The sequence below is a fragment of the Tasmannia lanceolata genome, unplaced genomic scaffold, assembly GCF_043159265.1.
Source record: "Tasmannia lanceolata isolate RefF3 unplaced genomic scaffold, GAP_Taslan_0.1 ptg000003l, whole genome shotgun sequence".
NCBI lineage: Eukaryota > Viridiplantae > Streptophyta > Magnoliopsida > Canellales > Winteraceae > Tasmannia > Tasmannia lanceolata.
The window spans coordinates 29,786,826-29,810,186 of record NW_027518680.1 but is presented as its reverse complement, the minus strand read 5'-3'; the positions used below and the strand labels follow the sequence as shown (position 1 = coordinate 29,810,186).

Below are 23,361 nucleotides of genomic sequence, written 5' to 3'. Positions count from 1 at the left end.
TAGCCTGTACGTCACTGAATCTAAACAAACCCCCGCTATAATTTGACCGCAAATGAAATGTCAGAACGAATTCCGTTTATCGAATCAAACGACACTATCAGCCCGCCATAATAAAGACCGGACGTCTTTGAATTCACCATCCGGAAGAAAATAAAAAGATCCGAACCGAAACGTATGAGGCGACGCACTAAACGTGCGTTTCAGTTCGCATCGATGTTCCAGAACCGAAAGATTGTTCGAAAAAAGTGGTAGATAGCCGAAAAAAGTGACAGGGGTGCAACACGAGGACTTCCCAGGAGGTCACCCATCCTAGTACTACTCTCGCCCAAGCACGCTTAACTTCGGAGTTCTGATGGGATCCAGTGCATTTGTGCTGGTATGATCGCACCCAGCATGCCTCTCCATTGTCAAAGTAATAAAGAGTTTCCACTCGCATTGTCGTACGAAGTCCGTTTAAATGAAAGTGCGAAAAAATCCTGCTAGATGACACCGGATGGACGATCCGAGCATGTCGGGAAGCCGGATGACTGCCAGGGCTGTCATCGCGCGATGGATCTTCCCGAGTACCCCCGAATCAATATAAGAATCGCTACGATCTGACGGGCGGATCAAAAGTTATCGTCGGAACGATATTTGTGCACCAAGGGTAGCTCACGGCCAGTAAACACCTTCCGACCGGATTCATGACTCGCATCCACTAGTACACTCATCCGCTATAGCCTGTACGTCACTGAATCTAAACAAACCCCCGCTATAATTTGACCGCAAATGAAATGTCAGAACGAATTCCGTTTATCGAATCAAACGACACTATCACCCCGCCATAATAAAGACCGGACGTCTTTGAATTCACCATCCGGAAGAAAATAAAAAGATCCGAACCGAAACGTAGGAGGCGACGCACTAAACGTGCGTTTCAGTTCGCATCGATGTTCCAGAACCGAAAGATTGTTCGAAAAAAGTGGTAGATAGCCGAAAAAAGTGACAGGGGTGCAACACGAGAACTTCCCAGGTGGTCACCCATCCTAGTACTACTCTCGCCCAAGCACGCTTAACTTCGGAGTTCTGATGGGATCCAGTGCATTTGTGCTGGTATGATCGCACCCAGCATGCCTCTCCATTGTCAAAGTAATAAAGAGTTTCCACTCGCATTGTCGTACGAAGTCCGTTTAAATGAAAGTGCGAAAAAATCCTGCTAGATGACACCGGATGGACGATCCGAGCATGTCGGGAAGCCGGATGACCGCCATGGCTGTCATCGCGCGATGAATCTTCCCGAGTACCCCCGAATCAATATAAGAATCGCCACGATCTGACGGGCGGATCAAAAGTTATCGTCGGAACGATATTTGTGCACCAAGGGTAGCTCACGGCCAGTAAACACCTTCCGACCGGATTCATGACTCGCATCCACTAGTACACTCATCCGCTATAGCCTGTACGTCACTGAATCTAAACAAACCCCCGCTATAATTTGACCGCAAATGAAATGTCAGAACGAATTCCGTTTATCGAATCAAACGACACTATCACCCCGCCATAATAAAGACCGGACGTGTTTGAATTCACCATCCGGAAGAAAATAAAAAGATCCGAACCGAAACGTAGGAGGCGACGCACTAAACGTACGTTTCAGTTCGCATCGATGTTCCAGAACCGAAAGATTGTTCGAAAAAAGTGGTAGATAGCCGAAAAAAGTGACAGGGGTGCAACACGAGGACTTCCCAGGAGGTCACCCTTCCTAGTACTACTCTCGCCCAAGCACGCTTAACTTCGGAGTTCTGATGGGATCCAGTGCATTTGTGCTGGTATGATCGCACCCAGCATGCCTCTCCATTGTCAAAGTAATAAAGAGTTTCCACTCGCATTGTCGTACGAAGTCCGTTTAAATGAAAGTGCGAAAAAATCCTGCTAGATGACACCGGATGGACGATCCGAGCATGTCGGGAAGCCGGATGACTGCCAGGGCTGTCATCGCGCGATGGATCTTCCCGAGTACCCCCGAATCAATATAAGAATCGCGACGATCTGACGGGCGGATCAAAAGTTATCGTCGGAACGATATTTGTGCACCAAGGGTAGCTCACGGCCAGTAAACACCTTCCGACCGGATTCATGACTCGCATCCACTAGTACACTCATCCGCTATAGCCTGTACGTCACTGAATCTAAACAAACCCCCGCTATAATTTGACCGCAAATGAAATGTCAGAACGAATTCCGTTTATCGAATCAAACGACACTATCACCCCGCCATAATAAAGACCGGACGTGTTTGAATTCACCATCCGGAAGAAAATAAAAAGATCCGAACCGAAACGTAGGAGGCGACGCACTAAACGTACGTTTCAGTTCGCATCGATGTTCCAGAACCGAAAGATTGTTCGAAAAAAGTGGTAGATAGCCGAAAAAAGTGACAGGGGTGCAACACGAGGACTTCCCAGGAGGTCACCCTTCCTAGTACTACTCTCGCCCAAGCACGCTTAACTTCGGAGTTCTGATGGGATCCAGTGCATTTGTGCTGGTATGATCGCACCCAGCATGCCTCTCCATTGTCAAAGTAATAAAGAGTTTCCACTCGCATTGTCGTACGAAGTCCGTTTAAATGAAAGTGCGAAAAAATCCTGCTAGATGACACCGGATGGACGATCCGAGCATGTCGGGAAGCCGGATGACTGCCAGGGCTGTCATCGCGCGATGGATCTTCCCGAGTACCCCCGAATCAATATAAGAATCGCGACGATCTGACGGGCGGATCAAAAGTTATCGTCGGAACGATATTTGTGCACCAAGGGTAGCTCACGGCCAGTAAACACCTTCCGACCGGATTCATGACTCGCATCCACTAGTACACTCATCCGCTATAGCCTGTACGTCACTGAATCTAAACAAACCCCCGCTATAATTTGACTGCAAATGAAATGTCAGAACGAATTCCGTTTATCGAATCAAACGACACTATCACCCCGCCATAATAAAGACCGGACGTCTTTGAATTCACCATCCGGAAGAAAATAAAAAGATCCGAACCGAAACGTAAGAGGCGACGCACTAAACGTGCGTTTCAGTTCGCATCGATGTTCCAGAACCGAAAGATTGTTCGAAAAAAGTGGTAGATAGCCGAAAAAGTGACAGGGGTGCAACACGAGGACTTCCCAGGAGGTCACCCATCCTAGTACTACTCTCGCCCAAGCACGCTTAACTTCGGAGTTCTGATGGGATCCAGTGCATTTGTGCTGGTATGATCGCACCCAGCATGCCTCTCCATTGTCAAAGTAATAAAGAGTTTCCACTCGCATTGTCGTACGAAGTCCGTTTAAATGAAAGTGCGAAAAAATCCTGCTAGATGACACCGGATGGACGATCCGAGCATGTCGGGAAGCCGGATGACCGCCAGGGCTGTCATCGCGCGATGGACCTTCCCGAGTACCCCCGAATCAATATAAGAATCGCGACGATCTGACGGGCGGATCAAAAGTTATCGTCGGAACGATATTTGTGCACCAAGGGTAGCTCACGGCCAGTAAACACCTTCCGACCGGATTCATGACTCGCATCCACTAGTACACTCATCCGCTATAGCCTGTACGTCACTGAATCTAAACAAACCCCCGCTATAATTTGACTGCAAATGAAATGTCAGAACGAATTCCGTTTATCGAATCAAACGACACTATCACCCCGCCATAATAAAGACCGGACGTCTTTGAATTCACCATCCGGAAGAAAATAAAAAGATCCGAACCGAAACGTAGGAGGCGACGCACTAAACGTGCGTTTCAGTTCGCATCGATGTTCCAGAACCGAAAGATTGTTCGAAAAAAGTGGTAGATAGCCGAAAAAAGTGACAGGGGTGCAACACGAGGACTTCCCAGGAGGTCACCCATCCTAGTACTACTCTCGCCCAAGCACGCTTAACTTCGGAGTTCTGATGGGATCCAGTGCATTTGTGCTGGTATGATCGCACCCAGCATGCCTCTCCATTGTCAAAGTAATAAAGAGTTTCCACTCGCATTGTCGTACGAAGTCCGTTTAAATGAAAGTGCGAAAAAATCCTGCTAGATGACACCGGATGGACGATCCGAGCATGTCGGGAAGCCGGATGACCGCCAGGGCTGTCATCGCGCGATGAATCTTCCCGAGTACCCCCGAATCAATATAAGAATCGCCACGATCTGACGGGCGGATCAAAAGTTATCGTCGGAACGATATTTGTGCACCAAGGGTAGCTCACGGCCAGTAAACACCTTCCGACCGGATTCATGACTCGCATCCACTAGTACACTCATCCGCTATAGCCTGTACGTCACTGAATCTAAACAAACCCCCGCTATAATTTGACCGCAAATGAAATGTCAGAACGAATTCCGTTTATCGAATCAAACGACACTATCACCCCGCCATAATAAAGACCGGACGTGTTTGAATTCACCATCCGGAAGAAAATAAAAAGATCCGAACCGAAACGTAGGAGGCGACGCACTAAACGTACGTTTCAGTTCGCATCGATGTTCCAGAACCGAAAGATTGTTCGAAAAAAGTGGTAGATAGCCGAAAAAAGTGACAGGGGTGCAACACGAGGACTTCCCAGGAGGTCACCCTTCCTAGTACTACTCTCGCCCAAGCACGCTTAACTTCGGAGTTCTGATGGGATCCAGTGCATTTGTGCTGGTATGATCGCACCCAGCATGCCTCTCCATTGTCAAAGTAATAAAGAGTTTCCACTCGCATTGTCGTACGAAGTCCGTTTAAATGAAAGTGCGAAAAAATCCTGCTAGATGACACCGGATGGACGATCCGAGCATGTCGGGAAGCCGGATGACTGCCAGGGCTGTCATCGCGCGATGGATCTTCCCGAGTACCCCCGAATCAATATAAGAATCGCGACGATCTGACGGGCGGATCAAAAGTTATCGTCGGAACGATATTTGTGCACCAAGGGTAGCTCACGGCCAGTAAACACCTTCCGACCGGATTCATGACTCGCATCCACTAGTACACTCATCCGCTATAGCCTGTACGTCACTGAATCTAAACAAACCCCCGCTATAATTTGACTGCAAATGAAATGTCAGAACGAATTCCGTTTATCGAATCAAACGACACTATCACCCCGCCATAATAAAGACCGGACGTGTTTGAATTCACCATCCGGAAGAAAATAAAAAGATCCGAACCGAAACGTAGGAGGCGACGCACTAAACGTGCGTTTCAGTTCGCATCGATGTTCCAGAACCGAAAGATTGTTCGAAAAAAGTGGTAGATAGCCGAAAAAAGTGACAGGGGTGCAACACGAGGACTTCCCAGGAGGTCACCCATCCTAGTACTACTCTCGCCCAAGCACGCTTAACTTCGGAGTTCTGATGGGATCCAGTGCATTTGTGCTGGTATGATCGCACCCAGCATGCCTCTCCATTGTCAAAGTAATAAAGAGTTTCCACTCGCATTGTTGTACGAAGTCCGTTTAAATGAAAGTGCGAAAAAATCCTGCTAGATGACACCGGATGGACGATCCGAGCATGTCGGGAAGCCGGATGACCGCCAGGGCTGTCATCGCGCGATGGATCTTCCCGAGTACCCCCGAATCAATATAAGAATCGCGACGATCTGACGGGCGGATCAAAAGTTATCGTCGGAACGATATTTGTGCACCAAGGGTAGCTCACGGCCAGTAAACACCTTCCGACCGGATTCATGACTCGCATCCACTAGTACACTCATCCGCTATAGCCTGTACGTCACTGAATCTAAACAAACCCCCGCTATAATTTGACTGCAAATGAAATGTCAGAACGAATTCCGTTTATCGAATCAAACGACACTATCACCCCGCCATAATAAAGACCGGACGTCTTTGAATTCACCATCCGGAAGAAAATAAAAAGATCCGAACCGAAACGTAAGAGGCGACGCACTAAACGTGCGTTTCAGTTCGCATCGATGTTCCAGAACCGAAAGATTGTTCGAAAAAAGTGGTAGATAGCCGAAAAAGTGACAGGGGTGCAACACGAGGACTTCCCAGGAGGTCACCCATCCTAGTACTACTCTCGCCCAAGCACGCTTAACTTCGGAGTTCTGATGGGATCCAGTGCATTTGTGCTGGTATGATCGCACCCAGCATGCCTCTCCATTGTCAAAGTAATAAAGAGTTTCCACTCGCATTGTCGTACGAAGTCCGTTTAAATGAAAGTGCGAAAAAATCCTGCTAGATGACACCGGATGGACGATCCGAGCATGTCGGGAAGCCGGATGACCGCCAGGGCTGTCATCGCGCGATGGATCTTCCCGAGTACCCCCGAATCAATATAAGAATCGCGACGATCTGACGGGCGGATCAAAAGTTATCGTCGGAACGATATTTGTGCACCAAGGGTAGCTCACGGCCAGTAAACACCTTCCGACCGGATTCATGACTCGCATCCACTAGTACACTCATCCGCTATAGCCTGTACGTCACTGAATCTAAACAAACCCCCGCTATAATTTGACCGCAAATGAAATGTCAGAACGAATTCCGTTTATCGAATCAAACGACACTATCACCCCGCCATAATAAAGACCGGACGTGTTTGAATTCACCATCCGGAAGAAAATAAAAAGATCCGAACCGAAACGTAGGAGGCGACGCACTAAACGTACGTTTCAGTTCGCATCGATGTTCCAGAACCGAAAGATTGTTCGAAAAAAGTGGTAGATAGCCGAAAAAAGTGACAGGGGTGCAACACGAGGACTTCCCAGGAGGTCACCCTTCCTAGTACTACTCTCGCCCAAGCACGCTTAACTTCGGAGTTCTGATGGGATCCAGTGCATTTGTGCTGGTATGATCGCACCCAGCATGCCTCTCCATTGTCAAAGTAATAAAGAGTTTCCACTCGCATTGTCGTACGAAGTCCGTTTAAATGAAAGTGCGAAAAAATCCTGCTAGATGACACCGGATGGACGATCCGAGCATGTCGGGAAGCCGGATGACTGCCAGGGCTGTCATCGCGCGATGGATCTTCCCGAGTACCCCCGAATCAATATAAGAATCGCGACGATCTGACGGGCGGATCAAAAGTTATCGTCGGAACGATATTTGTGCACCAAGGGTAGCTCACGGCCAGTAAACACCTTCCGACCGGATTCATGACTCGCATCCACTAGTACACTCATCCGCTATAGCCTGTACGTCACTGAATCTAAACAAACCCCCGCTATAATTTGACTGCAAATGAAATGTCAGAACGAATTCCGTTTATCGAATCAAACGACACTATCACCCCGCCATAATAAAGACCGGACGTGTTTGAATTCACCATCCGGAAGAAAATAAAAAGATCCGAACCGAAACGTAGGAGGCGACGCACTAAACGTGCGTTTCAGTTCGCATCGATGTTCCAGAACCGAAAGATTGTTCGAAAAAAGTGGTAGATAGCCGAAAAAAGTGACAGGGGTGCAACACGAGGACTTCCCAGGAGGTCACCCATCCTAGTACTACTCTCGCCCAAGCACGCTTAACTTCGGAGTTCTGATGGGATCCAGTGCATTTGTGCTGGTATGATCGCACCCAGCATGCCTCTCCATTGTCAAAGTAATAAAGAGTTTCCACTCGCATTGTTGTACGAAGTCCGTTTAAATGAAAGTGCGAAAAAATCCTGCTAGATGACACCGGATGGACGATCCGAGCATGTCGGGAAGCCGGATGACCGCCAGGGCTGTCATCGCGCGATGGATCTTCCCGAGTACCCCCGAATCAATATAAGAATCGCGACGATCTGACGGGCGGATCAAAAGTTATCGTCGGAACGATATTTGTGCACCAAGGGTAGCTCACGGCCAGTAAACACCTTCCGACCGGATTCATGACTCGCATCCACTAGTACACTCATCCGCTATAGCCTGTACGTCACTGAATCTAAACAAACCCCCGCTATAATTTGACTGCAAATGAAATGTCAGAACGAATTCCGTTTATCGAATCAAACGACACTATCACCCCGCCATAATAAAGACCGGACGTCTTTGAATTCACCATCCGGAAGAAAATAAAAAGATCCGAACCGAAACGTAGGAGGCGACGCACTAAACGTGCGTTTCAGTTCGCATCGATGTTCCAGAACCGAAAGATTGTTCGAAAAAAGTGGTAGATAGCCGAAAAAAGTGACAGGGGTGCAACACGAGGACTTCCCAGGAGGTCACCCATCCTAGTACTACTCTCGCCCAAGCACGCTTAACTTCGGAGTTCTGATGGGATCCAGTGCATTTGTGCTGGTATGATCGCACCCAGCATGCCTCTCCATTGTCAAAGTAATAAAGAGTTTCCACTCGCATTGTTGTACGAAGTCCGTTTAAATGAAAGTGCGAAAAAATCCTGCTAGATGACACCGGATGGACGATCCGAGCATGTCGGGAAGCCGGATGACCGCCAGGGCTGTCATCGCGCGATGGATCTTCCCGAGTACCCCCGAATCAATATAAGAATCGCGACGATCTGACGGGCGGATCAAAAGTTATCGTCGGAACGATATTTGTGCACCAAGGGTAGCTCACGGCCAGTAAACACCTTCCGACCGGATTCATGACTCGCATCCACTAGTACACTCATCCGCTATAGCCTGTACGTCACTGAATCTAAACAAACCCCCGCTATAATTTGACCGCAAATGAAATGTCAGAACGAATTCCGTTTATCGAATCAAACGACACTATCACCCCGCCATAATAAAGACCGGACGTGTTTGAATTCACCATCCGGAAGAAAATAAAAAGATCCGAACCGAAACGTAGGAGGCGACGCACTAAACGTACGTTTCAGTTCGCATCGATGTTCCAGAACCGAAAGATTGTTCGAAAAAAGTGGTAGATAGCCGAAAAAAGTGACAGGGGTGCAACACGAGGACTTCCCAGGAGGTCACCCTTCCTAGTACTACTCTCGCCCAAGCACGCTTAACTTCGGAGTTCTGATGGGATCCAGTGCATTTGTGCTGGTATGATCGCACCCAGCATGCCTCTCCATTGTCAAAGTAATAAAGAGTTTCCACTCGCATTGTCGTACGAAGTCCGTTTAAATGAAAGTGCGAAAAAATCCTGCTAGATGACACCGGATGGACGATCCGAGCATGTCGGGAAGCCGGATGACTGCCAGGGCTGTCATCGCGCGATGGATCTTCCCGAGTACCCCCGAATCAATATAAGAATCGCGACGATCTGACGGGCGGATCAAAAGTTATCGTCGGAACGATATTTGTGCACCAAGGGTAGCTCACGGCCAGTAAACACCTTCCGACCGGATTCATGACTCGCATCCACTAGTACACTCATCCGCTATAGCCTGTACGTCACTGAATCTAAACAAACCCCCGCTATAATTTGACTGCAAATGAAATGTCAGAACGAATTCCGTTTATCGAATCAAACGACACTATCACCCCGCCATAATAAAGACCGGACGTGTTTGAATTCACCATCCGGAAGAAAATAAAAAGATCCGAACCGAAACGTAGGAGGCGACGCACTAAACGTGCGTTTCAGTTCGCATCGATGTTCCAGAACCGAAAGATTGTTCGAAAAAAGTGGTAGATAGCCGAAAAAAGTGACAGGGGTGCAACACGAGGACTTCCCAGGAGGTCACCCATCCTAGTACTACTCTCGCCCAAGCACGCTTAACTTCGGAGTTCTGATGGGATCCAGTGCATTTGTGCTGGTATGATCGCACCCAGCATGCCTCTCCATTGTCAAAGTAATAAAGAGTTTCCACTCGCATTGTTGTACGAAGTCCGTTTAAATGAAAGTGCGAAAAAATCCTGCTAGATGACACCGGATGGACGATCCGAGCATGTCGGGAAGCCGGATGACCGCCAGGGCTGTCATCGCGCGATGGATCTTCCCGAGTACCCCCGAATCAATATAAGAATCGCGACGATCTGACGGGCGGATCAAAAGTTATCGTCGGAACGATATTTGTGCACCAAGGGTAGCTCACGGCCAGTAAACACCTTCCGACCGGATTCATGACTCGCATCCACTAGTACACTCATCCGCTATAGCCTGTACGTCACTGAATCTAAACAAACCCCCGCTATAATTTGACTGCAAATGAAATGTCAGAACGAATTCCGTTTATCGAATCAAACGACACTATCACCCCGCCATAATAAAGACCGGACGTCTTTGAATTCACCATCCGGAAGAAAATAAAAAGATCCGAACCGAAACGTAGGAGGCGACGCACTAAACGTGCGTTTCAGTTCGCATCGATGTTCCAGAACCGAAAGATTGTTCGAAAAAAGTGGTAGATAGCCGAAAAAAGTGACAGGGGTGCAACACGAGGACTTCCCAGGAGGTCACCCATCCTAGTACTACTCTCGCCCAAGCACGCTTAACTTCGGAGTTCTGATGGGATCCAGTGCATTTGTGCTGGTATGATCGCACCCAGCATGCCTCTCCATTGTCAAAGTAATAAAGAGTTTCCACTCGCATTGTTGTACGAAGTCCGTTTAAATGAAAGTGCGAAAAAATCCTGCTAGATGACACCGGATGGACGATCCGAGCATGTCGGGAAGCCGGATGACCGCCAGGGCTGTCATCGCGCGATGGATCTTCCCGAGTACCCCCGAATCAATATAAGAATCGCGACGATCTGACGGGCGGATCAAAAGTTATCGTCGGAACGATATTTGTGCACCAAGGGTAGCTCACGGCCAGTAAACACCTTCCGACCGGATTCATGACTCGCATCCACTAGTACACTCATCCGCTATAGCCTGTACGTCACTGAATCTAAACAAACCCCCGCTATAATTTGACTGCAAATGAAATGTCAGAACGAATTCCGTTTATCGAATCAAACGACACTATCACCCCGCCATAATAAAGACCGGACGTCTTTGAATTCACCATCCGGAAGAAAATAAAAAGATCCGAACCGAAACGTAAGAGGCGACGCACTAAACGTGCGTTTCAGTTCGCATCGATGTTCCAGAACCGAAAGATTGTTCGAAAAAAGTGGTAGATAGCCGAAAAAGTGACAGGGGTGCAACACGAGGACTTCCCAGGAGGTCACCCATCCTAGTACTACTCTCGCCCAAGCACGCTTAACTTCGGAGTTCTGATGGGATCCAGTGCATTTGTGCTGGTATGATCGCACCCAGCATGCCTCTCCATTGTCAAAGTAATAAAGAGTTTCCACTCGCATTGTCGTACGAAGTCCGTTTAAATGAAAGTGCGAAAAAATCCTGCTAGATGACACCGGATGGACGATCCGAGCATGTCGGGAAGCCGGATGACCGCCAGGGCTGTCATCGCGCGATGGACCTTCCCGAGTACCCCCGAATCAATATAAGAATCGCGACGATCTGACGGGCGGATCAAAAGTTATCGTCGGAACGATATTTGTGCACCAAGGGTAGCTCACGGCCAGTAAACACCTTCCGACCGGATTCATGACTCGCATCCACTAGTACACTCATCCGCTATAGCCTGTACGTCACTGAATCTAAACAAACCCCCGCTATAATTTGACTGCAAATGAAATGTCAGAACGAATTCCGTTTATCGAATCAAACGACACTATCACCCCGCCATAATAAAGACCGGACGTCTTTGAATTCACCATCCGGAAGAAAATAAAAAGATCCGAACCGAAACGTAGGAGGCGACGCACTAAACGTGCGTTTCAGTTCGCATCGATGTTCCAGAACCGAAAGATTGTTCGAAAAAAGTGGTAGATAGCCGAAAAAAGTGACAGGGGTGCAACACGAGGACTTCCCAGGAGGTCACCCATCCTAGTACTACTCTCGCCCAAGCACGCTTAACTTCGGAGTTCTGATGGGATCCAGTGCATTTGTGCTGGTATGATCGCACCCAGCATGCCTCTCCATTGTCAAAGTAATAAAGAGTTTCCACTCGCATTGTCGTACGAAGTCCGTTTAAATGAAAGTGCGAAAAAATCCTGCTAGATGACACCGGATGGACGATCCGAGCATGTCGGGAAGCCGGATGACCGCCAGGGCTGTCATCGCGCGATGGATCTTCCCGAGTACCCCCGAATCAATATAAGAATCGCGACGATCTGACGGGCGGATCAAAAGTTATCGTCGGAACGATATTTGTGCACCAAGGGTAGCTCACGGCCAGTAAACACCTTCCGACCGGATTCATGACTCGCATCCACTAGTACACTCATCCGCTATAGCCTGTACGTCACTGAATCTAAACAAACCCCCGCTATAATTTGACCGCAAATGAAATGTCAGAACGAATTCCGTTTATCGAATCAAACGACACTATCACCCCGCCATAATAAAGACCGGACGTGTTTGAATTCACCATCCGGAAGAAAATAAAAAGATCCGAACCGAAACGTAGGAGGCGACGCACTAAACGTACGTTTCAGTTCGCATCGATGTTCCAGAACCGAAAGATTGTTCGAAAAAAGTGGTAGATAGCCGAAAAAAGTGACAGGGGTGCAACACGAGGACTTCCCAGGAGGTCACCCTTCCTAGTACTACTCTCGCCCAAGCACGCTTAACTTCGGAGTTCTGATGGGATCCAGTGCATTTGTGCTGGTATGATCGCACCCAGCATGCCTCTCCATTGTCAAAGTAATAAAGAGTTTCCACTCGCATTGTCGTACGAAGTCCGTTTAAATGAAAGTGCGAAAAAATCCTGCTAGATGACACCGGATGGACGATCCGAGCATGTCGGGAAGCCGGATGACTGCCAGGGCTGTCATCGCGCGATGGATCTTCCCGAGTACCCCCGAATCAATATAAGAATCGCGACGATCTGACGGGCGGATCAAAAGTTATCGTCGGAACGATATTTGTGCACCAAGGGTAGCTCACGGCCAGTAAACACCTTCCGACCGGATTCATGACTCGCATCCACTAGTACACTCATCCGCTATAGCCTGTACGTCACTGAATCTAAACAAACCCCCGCTATAATTTGACTGCAAATGAAATGTCAGAACGAATTCCGTTTATCGAATCAAACGACACTATCACCCCGCCATAATAAAGACCGGACGTGTTTGAATTCACCATCCGGAAGAAAATAAAAAGATCCGAACCGAAACGTAGGAGGCGACGCACTAAACGTGCGTTTCAGTTCGCATCGATGTTCCAGAACCGAAAGATTGTTCGAAAAAAGTGGTAGATAGCCGAAAAAAGTGACAGGGGTGCAACACGAGGACTTCCCAGGAGGTCACCCATCCTAGTACTACTCTCGCCCAAGCACGCTTAACTTCGGAGTTCTGATGGGATCCAGTGCATTTGTGCTGGTATGATCGCACCCAGCATGCCTCTCCATTGTCAAAGTAATAAAGAGTTTCCACTCGCATTGTTGTACGAAGTCCGTTTAAATGAAAGTGCGAAAAAATCCTGCTAGATGACACCGGATGGACGATCCGAGCATGTCGGGAAGCCGGATGACCGCCAGGGCTGTCATCGCGCGATGGATCTTCCCGAGTACCCCCGAATCAATATAAGAATCGCGACGATCTGACGGGCGGATCAAAAGTTATCGTCGGAACGATATTTGTGCACCAAGGGTAGCTCACGGCCAGTAAACACCTTCCGACCGGATTCATGACTCGCATCCACTAGTACACTCATCCGCTATAGCCTGTACGTCACTGAATCTAAACAAACCCCCGCTATAATTTGACTGCAAATGAAATGTCAGAACGAATTCCGTTTATCGAATCAAACGACACTATCACCCCGCCATAATAAAGACCGGACGTCTTTGAATTCACCATCCGGAAGAAAATAAAAAGATCCGAACCGAAACGTAGGAGGCGACGCACTAAACGTGCGTTTCAGTTCGCATCGATGTTCCAGAACCGAAAGATTGTTCGAAAAAAGTGGTAGATAGCCGAAAAAAGTGACAGGGGTGCAACACGAGGACTTCCCAGGAGGTCACCCATCCTAGTACTACTCTCGCCCAAGCACGCTTAACTTCGGAGTTCTGATGGGATCCAGTGCATTTGTGCTGGTATGATCGCACCCAGCATGCCTCTCCATTGTCAAAGTAATAAAGAGTTTCCACTCGCATTGTTGTACGAAGTCCGTTTAAATGAAAGTGCGAAAAAATCCTGCTAGATGACACCGGATGGACGATCCGAGCATGTCGGGAAGCCGGATGACCGCCAGGGCTGTCATCGCGCGATGGATCTTCCCGAGTACCCCCGAATCAATATAAGAATCGCGACGATCTGACGGGCGGATCAAAAGTTATCGTCGGAACGATATTTGTGCACCAAGGGTAGCTCACGGCCAGTAAACACCTTCCGACCGGATTCATGACTCGCATCCACTAGTACACTCATCCGCTATAGCCTGTACGTCACTGAATCTAAACAAACCCCCGCTATAATTTGACCGCAAATGAAATGTCAGAACGAATTCCGTTTATCGAATCAAACGACACTATCACCCCGCCATAATAAAGACCGGACGTGTTTGAATTCACCATCCGGAAGAAAATAAAAAGATCCGAACCGAAACGTAGGAGGCGACGCACTAAACGTACGTTTCAGTTCGCATCGATGTTCCAGAACCGAAAGATTGTTCGAAAAAAGTGGTAGATAGCCGAAAAAAGTGACAGGGGTGCAACACGAGGACTTCCCAGGAGGTCACCCTTCCTAGTACTACTCTCGCCCAAGCACGCTTAACTTCGGAGTTCTGATGGGATCCAGTGCATTTGTGCTGGTATGATCGCACCCAGCATGCCTCTCCATTGTCAAAGTAATAAAGAGTTTCCACTCGCATTGTCGTACGAAGTCCGTTTAAATGAAAGTGCGAAAAAATCCTGCTAGATGACACCGGATGGACGATCCGAGCATGTCGGGAAGCCGGATGACTGCCAGGGCTGTCATCGCGCGATGGATCTTCCCGAGTACCCCCGAATCAATATAAGAATCGCGACGATCTGACGGGCGGATCAAAAGTTATCGTCGGAACGATATTTGTGCACCAAGGGTAGCTCACGGCCAGTAAACACCTTCCGACCGGATTCATGACTCGCATCCACTAGTACACTCATCCGCTATAGCCTGTACGTCACTGAATCTAAACAAACCCCCGCTATAATTTGACTGCAAATGAAATGTCAGAACGAATTCCGTTTATCGAATCAAACGACACTATCACCCCGCCATAATAAAGACCGGACGTGTTTGAATTCACCATCCGGAAGAAAATAAAAAGATCCGAACCGAAACGTAGGAGGCGACGCACTAAACGTGCGTTTCAGTTCGCATCGATGTTCCAGAACCGAAAGATTGTTCGAAAAAAGTGGTAGATAGCCGAAAAAAGTGACAGGGGTGCAACACGAGGACTTCCCAGGAGGTCACCCATCCTAGTACTACTCTCGCCCAAGCACGCTTAACTTCGGAGTTCTGATGGGATCCAGTGCATTTGTGCTGGTATGATCGCACCCAGCATGCCTCTCCATTGTCAAAGTAATAAAGAGTTTCCACTCGCATTGTTGTACGAAGTCCGTTTAAATGAAAGTGCGAAAAAATCCTGCTAGATGACACCGGATGGACGATCCGAGCATGTCGGGAAGCCGGATGACCGCCAGGGCTGTCATCGCGCGATGGATCTTCCCGAGTACCCCCGAATCAATATAAGAATCGCGACGATCTGACGGGCGGATCAAAAGTTATCGTCGGAACGATATTTGTGCACCAAGGGTAGCTCACGGCCAGTAAACACCTTCCGACCGGATTCATGACTCGCATCCACTAGTACACTCATCCGCTATAGCCTGTACGTCACTGAATCTAAACAAACCCCCGCTATAATTTGACTGCAAATGAAATGTCAGAACGAATTCCGTTTATCGAATCAAACGACACTATCACCCCGCCATAATAAAGACCGGACGTCTTTGAATTCACCATCCGGAAGAAAATAAAAAGATCCGAACCGAAACGTAGGAGGCGACGCACTAAACGTGCGTTTCAGTTCGCATCGATGTTCCAGAACCGAAAGATTGTTCGAAAAAAGTGGTAGATAGCCGAAAAAAGTGACAGGGGTGCAACACGAGGACTTCCCAGGAGGTCACCCATCCTAGTACTACTCTCGCCCAAGCACGCTTAACTTCGGAGTTCTGATGGGATCCAGTGCATTTGTGCTGGTATGATCGCACCCAGCATGCCTCTCCATTGTCAAAGTAATAAAGAGTTTCCACTCGCATTGTTGTACGAAGTCCGTTTAAATGAAAGTGCGAAAAAATCCTGCTAGATGACACCGGATGGACGATCCGAGCATGTCGGGAAGCCGGATGACCGCCAGGGCTGTCATCGCGCGATGGATCTTCCCGAGTACCCCCGAATCAATATAAGAATCGCGACGATCTGACGGGCGGATCAAAAGTTATCGTCGGAACGATATTTGTGCACCAAGGGTAGCTCACGGCCAGTAAACACCTTCCGACCGGATTCATGACTCGCATCCACTAGTACACTCATCCGCTATAGCCTGTACGTCACTGAATCTAAACAAACCCCCGCTATAATTTGACTGCAAATGAAATGTCAGAACGAATTCCGTTTATCGAATCAAACGACACTATCACCCCGCCATAATAAAGACCGGACGTCTTTGAATTCACCATCCGGAAGAAAATAAAAAGATCCGAACCGAAACGTAAGAGGCGACGCACTAAACGTGCGTTTCAGTTCGCATCGATGTTCCAGAACCGAAAGATTGTTCGAAAAAAGTGGTAGATAGCCGAAAAAGTGACAGGGGTGCAACACGAGGACTTCCCAGGAGGTCACCCATCCTAGTACTACTCTCGCCCAAGCACGCTTAACTTCGGAGTTCTGATGGGATCCAGTGCATTTGTGCTGGTATGATCGCACCCAGCATGCCTCTCCATTGTCAAAGTAATAAAGAGTTTCCACTCGCATTGTCGTACGAAGTCCGTTTAAATGAAAGTGCGAAAAAATCCTGCTAGATGACACCGGATGGACGATCCGAGCATGTCGGGAAGCCGGATGACCGCCAGGGCTGTCATCGCGCGATGGACCTTCCCGAGTACCCCCGAATCAATATAAGAATCGCGACGATCTGACGGGCGGATCAAAAGTTATCGTCGGAACGATATTTGTGCACCAAGGGTAGCTCACGGCCAGTAAACACCTTCCGACCGGATTCATGACTCGCATCCACTAGTACACTCATCCGCTATAGCCTGTACGTCACTGAATCTAAACAAACCCCCGCTATAATTTGACTGCAAATGAAATGTCAGAACGAATTCCGTTTATCGAATCAAACGACACTATCACCCCGCCATAATAAAGACCGGACGTCTTTGAATTCACCATCCGGAAGAAAATAAAAAGATCCGAACCGAAACGTAGGAGGCGACGCACTAAACGTGCGTTTCAGTTCGCATCGATGTTCCAGAACCGAAAGATTGTTCGAAAAAAGTGGTAGATAGCCGAAAAAAGTGACAGGGGTGCAACACGAGGACTTCCCAGGAGGTCACCCATCCTAGTACTACTCTCGCCCAAGCACGCTTAACTTCGGAGTTCTGATGGGATCCAGTGCATTTGTGCTGGTATGATCGCACCCAGCATGCCTCTCCATTGTCAAAGTAATAAAGAGTTTCCACTCGCATTGTCGTACGAAGTCCGTTTAAATGAAAGTGCGAAAAAATCCTGCTAGATGACACCGGATGGACGATCCGAGCATGTCGGGAAGCCGGATGACCGCCAGGGCTGTCATCGCGCGATGAATCTTCCCGAGTACCCCCGAATCAATATAAGAATCGCGACGATCTGACGGGCGGATCAAAAGTTATCGTCGGAACGATATTTGTGCACCAAGGGTAGCTCACGGCCAGTAAACACCTTCCGACCGGATTCATGACTCGCATCCACTAGTACACTCATCCGCTATAGCCTGTACGTCACTGAATCTAAACAAACCCCCGCTATAATTTGACTGCAAATGAAATGTCAGAACGAATTCCGTTTATCGAATCAAACGACACTATCACCCCGCCATAATAAAGACCGGACGTGTTTGAATTCACCATCCGGAAGAAAATAAAAAGATCCGAACCGAAACGTAGGAGGCGACGCACTAAACGTGCGTTTCAGTTCGCATCGATGTTCCAGAACCGAAAGATTGTTCGAAAAAAGTGGTAGATAGCCGAAAAAAGTGACAGGGGTGCAACACGAGGACTTCCCAGGAGGTCACCCATCCTAGTACTACTCTCGCCCAAGCACGCTTAACTTCGGAGTTCTGATGGGATCCAGTGCATTTGTGCTGGTATAATCGCACCCAGCATGCCTCTCCATTGTCAAAGTAATAAAGAGTTTCCACTCGCATTGTTGTACGAAGTCCGTTTAAATGAAAGTGCGAAAAAATCCTGCTAGATGACACCGGATGGACGATCCGAGCATGTCGGGAAGCCGGATGACCGCCAGGGCTGTCATCGCGCGATGGATCTTCCCGAGTACCCCCGAATCAATATAAGAATCGCGACGATCTGACGGGCGGATCAAAAGTTATCGTCGGAACGATATTTGTGCACCAAGGGTAGCTCACGGCCAGTAAACACCTTCCGACCGGATTCATGACTCGCATCCACTAGTACACTCATCCGCTATAGCCTGTACGTCACTGAATCTAAACAAACCCCCGCTATAATTTGACTGCAAATGAAATGTCAGAACGAATTCCGTTTATCGAATCAAACGACACTATCACCCCGCCATAATAAAGACCGGACGTCTTTGAATTCACCATCCGGAAGAAAATAAAAAGATCCGAACCGAAACGTAGGAGGCGACGCACTAAACGTGCGTTTCAGTTCGCATCGATGTTCCAGAACCGAAAGATTGTTCGAAAAAAGTGGTAGATAGCCGAAAAAAGTGACAGGGGTGCAACACGAGGACTTCCCAGGAGGTCACCCATCCTAGTACTACTCTCGCCCAAGCACGCTTAACTTCGGAGTTCTGATGGGATCCAGTGCATTTGTGCTGGTATGATCGCACCCAGCATGCCTCTCCATTGTCAAAGTAATAAAGAGTTTCTACTCGCATTGTTGTACGAAGTCCGTTTAAATGAAAGTGCGAAAAAATCCTGCTAGATGACACCGGATGGACGATCCGAGCATGTCGGGAAGCCGGATGACCGCCAGGGCTGTCATCGCGCGATGGATCTTCCCGAGTACCCCCGAATCAATATAAGAATCGCGACGATCTGACGGGCGGATCAAAAGTTATCGTCGGAACGATATTTGTGCACCAAGGGTAGCTCACGGCCAGTAAACACCTTCCGACCGGATTCATGACTCGCATCCACTAGTACACTCATCCGCTATAGCCTGTACGTCACTGAATCTAAACAAACCCCCGCTATAATTTGACTGCAAATGAAATGTCAGAACGAATTCCGTTTATCGAATCAAACGACACTATCACCCCGCCATAATAAAGACCGGACGTCTTTGAATTCACCATCCGGAAGAAAATAAAAAGATCCGAACCGAAACGTAAGAGGCGACGCACTAAACGTGCGTTTCAGTTCGCATCGATGTTCCAGAACCGAAAGATTGTTCGAAAAAAGTGGTAGATAGCCGAAAAAGTGACAGGGGTGCAACACGAGGACTTCCCAGGAGGTCACCCATCCTAGTACTACTCTCGCCCAAGCACGCTTAACTTCGGAGTTCTGATGGGATCCAGTGCATTTGTGCTGGTATGATCGCACCCAGCATGCCTCTCCATTGTCAAAGTAATAAAGAGTTTCCACTCGCATTGTCGTACGAAGTCCGTTTAAATGAAAGTGCGAAAAAATCCTGCTAGATGACACCGGATGGACGATCCGAGCATGTCGGGAAGCCGGATGACCGCCAGGGCTGTCATCGCGCGATGGACCTTCCCGAGTACCCCCGAATCAATATAAGAATCGCGACGATCTGACGGGCGGATCAAAAGTTATCGTCGGAACGATATTTGTGCACCAAGGGTAGCTCACGGCCAGTAAACACCTTCCGACCGGATTCATGACTCGCATCCACTAGTACACTCATCCGCTATAGCCTGTACGTCACTGAATCTAAACAAACCCCCGCTATAATTTGACTGCAAATGAAATGTCAGAACGAATTCCGTTTATCGAATCAAACGACACTATCACCCCGCCATAATAAAGACCGGACGTCTTTGAATTCACCATCCGGAAGAAAATAAAAAGATCCGAACCGAAACGTAGGAGGCGACGCACTAAACGTGCGTTTCAGTTCGCATCGATGTTCCAGAACCGAAAGATTGTTCGAAAAAAGTGGTAGATAGCCGAAAAAAGTGACAGGGGTGCAACACGAGGACTTCCCAGGAGGTCACCCATCCTAGTACTACTCTCGCCCAAGCACGCTTAACTTCGGAGTTCTGATGGGATCCAGTGCATTTGTGCTGGTATGATCGCACCCAGCATGCCTCTCCATTGTCAAAGTAATAAAGAGTTTCCACTCGCATTGTCGTACGAAGTCCGTTTAAATGAAAGTGCGAAAAAATCCTGCTAGATGACACCGGATGGACGATCCGAGCATGTCGGGAAGCCGGATGACCGCCAGGGCTGTCATCGCGCGATGAATCTTCCCGAGTACCCCCGAATCAATATAAGAATCGCCACGATCTGACGGGCGGATCAAAAGTTATCGTCGGAACGATATTTGTGCACCAAGGGTAGCTCACGGCCAGTAAACACCTTCCGACCGGATTCATGACTCGCATCCACTAGTACACTCATCCGCTATAGCCTGTACGTCACTGAATCTAAACAAACCCCCGCTATAATTTGACCGCAAATGAAATGTCAGAACGAATTCCGTTTATCGAATCAAACGACACTATCACCCCGCCATAATAAAGACCGGACGTGTTTGAATTCACCATCCGGAAGAAAATAAAAAGATCCGAACCGAAACGTAGGAGGCGACGCACTAAACGTACGTTTCAGTTCGCATCGATGTTCCAGAACCGAAAGATTGTTCGAAAAAAGTGGTAGATAGCCGAAAAAAGTGACAGGGGTGCAACACGAGGACTTCCCAGGAGGTCACCCTTCCTAGTACTACTCTCGCCCAAGCACGCTTAACTTCGGAGTTCTGATGGGATCCAGTGCATTTGTGCTGGTATGATCGCACCCAGCATGCCTCTCCATTGTCAAAGTAATAAAGAGTTTCCACTCGCATTGTCGTACGAAGTCCGTTTAAATGAAAGTGCGAAAAAATCCTGCTAGATGACACCGGATGGACGATCCGAGCATGTCGGGAAGCCGGATGACTGCCAGGGCTGTCATCGCGCGATGGATCTTCCCGAGTACCCCCGAATCAATATAAGAATCGCGACGATCTGACGGGCGGATCAAAAGTTATCGTCGGAACGATATTTGTGCACCAAGGGTAGCTCACGGCCAGTAAACACCTTCCGACCGGATTCATGACTCGCATCCACTAGTACACTCATCCGCTATAGCCTGTACGTCACTGAATCTAAACAAACCCCCGCTATAATTTGACTGCAAATGAAATGTCAGAACGAATTCCGTTTATCGAATCAAACGACACTATCACCCCGCCATAATAAAGACCGGACGTGTTTGAATTCACCATCCGGAAGAAAATAAAAAGATCCGAACCGAAACGTAGGAGGCGACGCACTAAACGTGCGTTTCAGTTCGCATCGATGTTCCAGAACCGAAAGATTGTTCGAAAAAAGTGGTAGATAGCCGAAAAAAGTGACAGGGGTGCAACACGAGGACTTCCCAGGAGGTCACCCATCCTAGTACTACTCTCGCCCAAGCACGCTTAACTTCGGAGTTCTGATGGGATCCAGTGCATTTGTGCTGGTATGATCGCACCCAGCATGCCTCTCCATTGTCAAAGTAATAAAGAGTTTCCACTCGCATTGTTGTACGAAGTCCGTTTAAATGAAAGTGCGAAAAAATCCTGCTAGATGACACCGGATGGACGATCCGAGCATGTCGGGAAGCCGGATGACCGCCAGGGCTGTCATCGCGCGATGGATCTTCCCGAGTACCCCCGAATCAATATAAGAATCGCGACGATCTGACGGGCGGATCAAAAGTTATCGTCGGAACGATATTTGTGCACCAAGGGTAGCTCACGGCCAGTAAACACCTTCCGACCGGATTCATGACTCGCATCCACTAGTACACTCATCCGCTATAGCCTGTACGTCACTGAATCTAAACAAACCCCCGCTATAATTTGACTGCAAATGAAATGTCAGAACGAATTCCGTTTATCGAATCAAACGACACTATCACCCCGCCATAATAAAGACCGGACGTCTTTGAATTCACCATCCGGAAGAAAATAAAAAGATCCGAACCGAAACGTAAGAGGCGACGCACTAAACGTGCGTTTCAGTTCGCATCGATGTTCCAGAACCGAAAGATTGTTCGAAAAAAGTGGTAGATAGCCGAAAAAGTGACAGGGGTGCAACACGAGGACTTCCCAGGAGGTCACCCATCCTAGTACTACTCTCGCCCAAGCACGCTTAACTTCGGAGTTCTGATGGGATCCAGTGCATTTGTGCTGGTATGATCGCACCCAGCATGCCTCTCCATTGTCAAAGTAATAAAGAGTTTCCACTCGCATTGTCGTACGAAGTCCGTTTAAATGAAAGTGCGAAAAAATCCTGCTAGATGACACCGGATGGACGATCCGAGCATGTCGGGAAGCCGGATGACCGCCAGGGCTGTCATCGCGCGATGGATCTTCCCGAGTACCCCCGAATCAATATAAGAATCGCGACGATCTGACGGGCGGATCAAAAGTTATCGTCGGAACGATATTTGTGCACCAAGGGTAGCTCACGGCCAGTAAACACCTTCCGACCGGATTCATGACTCGCATCCACTAGTACACTCATCCGCTATAGCCTGTACGTCACTGAATCTAAACAAACCCCCGCTATAATTTGACCGCAAATGAAATGTCAGAACGAATTCCGTTTATCGAATCAAACGACACTATCACCCCGCCATAATAAAGACCGGACGTGTTTGAATTCACCATCCGGAAGAAAATAAAAAGATCCGAACCGAAACGTAGGAGGCGACGCACTAAACGTACGTTTCAGTTCGCATCGATGTTCCAGAACCGAAAGATTGTTCGAAAAAAGTGGTAGATAGCCGAAAAAAGTGACAGGGGTGCAACACGAGGACTTCCCAGGAGGTCACCCATCCTAGTACTACTCTCGCCCAAGCACGCTTAACTTCGGAGTTCTGATGGGATCCAGTGCATTTGTGCTGGTATGATCGCACCCAGCATGCCTCTCCATTGTCAAAGTAATAAAGAGTTTCCACTCGCATTGTCGTACGAAGTCCGTTT

At 48.3% G+C, this 23,361-nt stretch overlaps 33 non-coding genes across 33 annotated transcripts; all 33 read right to left on the bottom strand.

The window, feature by feature from the left end:
• Nucleotides 1-271: 271 nt before the first annotated feature.
• On the bottom strand, nucleotides 272-390 carry LOC143870968 (5S ribosomal RNA). Its single transcript, XR_013245745.1, has one exon. It is a non-coding gene; the product is annotated as a 5S ribosomal RNA (ribosomal RNA).
• Nucleotides 391-987: 597 nt separating this feature from the next.
• On the bottom strand, nucleotides 988-1,106 carry LOC143870620 (5S ribosomal RNA). Its single transcript, XR_013245400.1, has one exon. It is a non-coding gene; the product is annotated as a 5S ribosomal RNA (ribosomal RNA).
• A 597-nt stretch (nucleotides 1,107-1,703) lies between these two features.
• On the bottom strand, nucleotides 1,704-1,822 carry LOC143873482 (5S ribosomal RNA). Its single transcript, XR_013248190.1, has one exon. It is a non-coding gene; the product is annotated as a 5S ribosomal RNA (ribosomal RNA).
• A 597-nt stretch (nucleotides 1,823-2,419) lies between these two features.
• Nucleotides 2,420-2,538, bottom strand: LOC143873481 (5S ribosomal RNA). The gene has a single exon (XR_013248189.1). It is a non-coding gene; the product is annotated as a 5S ribosomal RNA (ribosomal RNA).
• Nucleotides 2,539-3,134: 596 nt separating this feature from the next.
• LOC143870967 (5S ribosomal RNA) lies at nucleotides 3,135-3,253 on the bottom strand. Its single transcript, XR_013245744.1, has one exon. It is a non-coding gene; the product is annotated as a 5S ribosomal RNA (ribosomal RNA).
• Nucleotides 3,254-3,850: 597 nt separating this feature from the next.
• LOC143870966 (5S ribosomal RNA) lies at nucleotides 3,851-3,969 on the bottom strand. The gene has a single exon (XR_013245743.1). It is a non-coding gene; the product is annotated as a 5S ribosomal RNA (ribosomal RNA).
• Nucleotides 3,970-4,566: 597 nt separating this feature from the next.
• LOC143873480 (5S ribosomal RNA) lies at nucleotides 4,567-4,685 on the bottom strand. The gene has a single exon (XR_013248188.1). It is a non-coding gene; the product is annotated as a 5S ribosomal RNA (ribosomal RNA).
• Nucleotides 4,686-5,282: 597 nt separating this feature from the next.
• LOC143870965 (5S ribosomal RNA) lies at nucleotides 5,283-5,401 on the bottom strand. The gene has a single exon (XR_013245742.1). It is a non-coding gene; the product is annotated as a 5S ribosomal RNA (ribosomal RNA).
• A 596-nt stretch (nucleotides 5,402-5,997) lies between these two features.
• On the bottom strand, nucleotides 5,998-6,116 carry LOC143870964 (5S ribosomal RNA). The gene has a single exon (XR_013245741.1). It is a non-coding gene; the product is annotated as a 5S ribosomal RNA (ribosomal RNA).
• Nucleotides 6,117-6,713: 597 nt separating this feature from the next.
• LOC143873479 (5S ribosomal RNA) lies at nucleotides 6,714-6,832 on the bottom strand. The gene has a single exon (XR_013248187.1). It is a non-coding gene; the product is annotated as a 5S ribosomal RNA (ribosomal RNA).
• A 597-nt stretch (nucleotides 6,833-7,429) lies between these two features.
• LOC143870963 (5S ribosomal RNA) lies at nucleotides 7,430-7,548 on the bottom strand. The gene has a single exon (XR_013245740.1). It is a non-coding gene; the product is annotated as a 5S ribosomal RNA (ribosomal RNA).
• Nucleotides 7,549-8,145: 597 nt separating this feature from the next.
• LOC143870962 (5S ribosomal RNA) lies at nucleotides 8,146-8,264 on the bottom strand. Its single transcript, XR_013245739.1, has one exon. It is a non-coding gene; the product is annotated as a 5S ribosomal RNA (ribosomal RNA).
• A 597-nt stretch (nucleotides 8,265-8,861) lies between these two features.
• LOC143873478 (5S ribosomal RNA) lies at nucleotides 8,862-8,980 on the bottom strand. Its single transcript, XR_013248186.1, has one exon. It is a non-coding gene; the product is annotated as a 5S ribosomal RNA (ribosomal RNA).
• Nucleotides 8,981-9,577: 597 nt separating this feature from the next.
• LOC143870961 (5S ribosomal RNA) lies at nucleotides 9,578-9,696 on the bottom strand. The gene has a single exon (XR_013245738.1). It is a non-coding gene; the product is annotated as a 5S ribosomal RNA (ribosomal RNA).
• A 597-nt stretch (nucleotides 9,697-10,293) lies between these two features.
• Nucleotides 10,294-10,412, bottom strand: LOC143870960 (5S ribosomal RNA). The gene has a single exon (XR_013245737.1). It is a non-coding gene; the product is annotated as a 5S ribosomal RNA (ribosomal RNA).
• Nucleotides 10,413-11,008: 596 nt separating this feature from the next.
• LOC143870959 (5S ribosomal RNA) lies at nucleotides 11,009-11,127 on the bottom strand. The gene has a single exon (XR_013245736.1). It is a non-coding gene; the product is annotated as a 5S ribosomal RNA (ribosomal RNA).
• A 597-nt stretch (nucleotides 11,128-11,724) lies between these two features.
• On the bottom strand, nucleotides 11,725-11,843 carry LOC143870957 (5S ribosomal RNA). Its single transcript, XR_013245734.1, has one exon. It is a non-coding gene; the product is annotated as a 5S ribosomal RNA (ribosomal RNA).
• A 597-nt stretch (nucleotides 11,844-12,440) lies between these two features.
• Nucleotides 12,441-12,559, bottom strand: LOC143873477 (5S ribosomal RNA). The gene has a single exon (XR_013248185.1). It is a non-coding gene; the product is annotated as a 5S ribosomal RNA (ribosomal RNA).
• A 597-nt stretch (nucleotides 12,560-13,156) lies between these two features.
• On the bottom strand, nucleotides 13,157-13,275 carry LOC143870956 (5S ribosomal RNA). Its single transcript, XR_013245733.1, has one exon. It is a non-coding gene; the product is annotated as a 5S ribosomal RNA (ribosomal RNA).
• Nucleotides 13,276-13,872: 597 nt separating this feature from the next.
• On the bottom strand, nucleotides 13,873-13,991 carry LOC143870955 (5S ribosomal RNA). The gene has a single exon (XR_013245732.1). It is a non-coding gene; the product is annotated as a 5S ribosomal RNA (ribosomal RNA).
• A 597-nt stretch (nucleotides 13,992-14,588) lies between these two features.
• Nucleotides 14,589-14,707, bottom strand: LOC143873476 (5S ribosomal RNA). Its single transcript, XR_013248184.1, has one exon. It is a non-coding gene; the product is annotated as a 5S ribosomal RNA (ribosomal RNA).
• Nucleotides 14,708-15,304: 597 nt separating this feature from the next.
• Nucleotides 15,305-15,423, bottom strand: LOC143870953 (5S ribosomal RNA). Its single transcript, XR_013245731.1, has one exon. It is a non-coding gene; the product is annotated as a 5S ribosomal RNA (ribosomal RNA).
• A 597-nt stretch (nucleotides 15,424-16,020) lies between these two features.
• On the bottom strand, nucleotides 16,021-16,139 carry LOC143870952 (5S ribosomal RNA). Its single transcript, XR_013245730.1, has one exon. It is a non-coding gene; the product is annotated as a 5S ribosomal RNA (ribosomal RNA).
• A 596-nt stretch (nucleotides 16,140-16,735) lies between these two features.
• Nucleotides 16,736-16,854, bottom strand: LOC143870951 (5S ribosomal RNA). Its single transcript, XR_013245729.1, has one exon. It is a non-coding gene; the product is annotated as a 5S ribosomal RNA (ribosomal RNA).
• A 597-nt stretch (nucleotides 16,855-17,451) lies between these two features.
• On the bottom strand, nucleotides 17,452-17,570 carry LOC143870950 (5S ribosomal RNA). The gene has a single exon (XR_013245728.1). It is a non-coding gene; the product is annotated as a 5S ribosomal RNA (ribosomal RNA).
• A 597-nt stretch (nucleotides 17,571-18,167) lies between these two features.
• LOC143873167 (5S ribosomal RNA) lies at nucleotides 18,168-18,286 on the bottom strand. The gene has a single exon (XR_013247889.1). It is a non-coding gene; the product is annotated as a 5S ribosomal RNA (ribosomal RNA).
• A 597-nt stretch (nucleotides 18,287-18,883) lies between these two features.
• On the bottom strand, nucleotides 18,884-19,002 carry LOC143870949 (5S ribosomal RNA). The gene has a single exon (XR_013245727.1). It is a non-coding gene; the product is annotated as a 5S ribosomal RNA (ribosomal RNA).
• A 596-nt stretch (nucleotides 19,003-19,598) lies between these two features.
• On the bottom strand, nucleotides 19,599-19,717 carry LOC143870948 (5S ribosomal RNA). The gene has a single exon (XR_013245726.1). It is a non-coding gene; the product is annotated as a 5S ribosomal RNA (ribosomal RNA).
• A 597-nt stretch (nucleotides 19,718-20,314) lies between these two features.
• LOC143870947 (5S ribosomal RNA) lies at nucleotides 20,315-20,433 on the bottom strand. The gene has a single exon (XR_013245725.1). It is a non-coding gene; the product is annotated as a 5S ribosomal RNA (ribosomal RNA).
• A 597-nt stretch (nucleotides 20,434-21,030) lies between these two features.
• LOC143873475 (5S ribosomal RNA) lies at nucleotides 21,031-21,149 on the bottom strand. The gene has a single exon (XR_013248183.1). It is a non-coding gene; the product is annotated as a 5S ribosomal RNA (ribosomal RNA).
• Nucleotides 21,150-21,746: 597 nt separating this feature from the next.
• Nucleotides 21,747-21,865, bottom strand: LOC143870945 (5S ribosomal RNA). Its single transcript, XR_013245723.1, has one exon. It is a non-coding gene; the product is annotated as a 5S ribosomal RNA (ribosomal RNA).
• Nucleotides 21,866-22,461: 596 nt separating this feature from the next.
• LOC143870944 (5S ribosomal RNA) lies at nucleotides 22,462-22,580 on the bottom strand. Its single transcript, XR_013245722.1, has one exon. It is a non-coding gene; the product is annotated as a 5S ribosomal RNA (ribosomal RNA).
• Nucleotides 22,581-23,177: 597 nt separating this feature from the next.
• Nucleotides 23,178-23,296, bottom strand: LOC143870943 (5S ribosomal RNA). Its single transcript, XR_013245721.1, has one exon. It is a non-coding gene; the product is annotated as a 5S ribosomal RNA (ribosomal RNA).
• Between the last annotated feature and the right edge of the window lie 65 nt (nucleotides 23,297-23,361).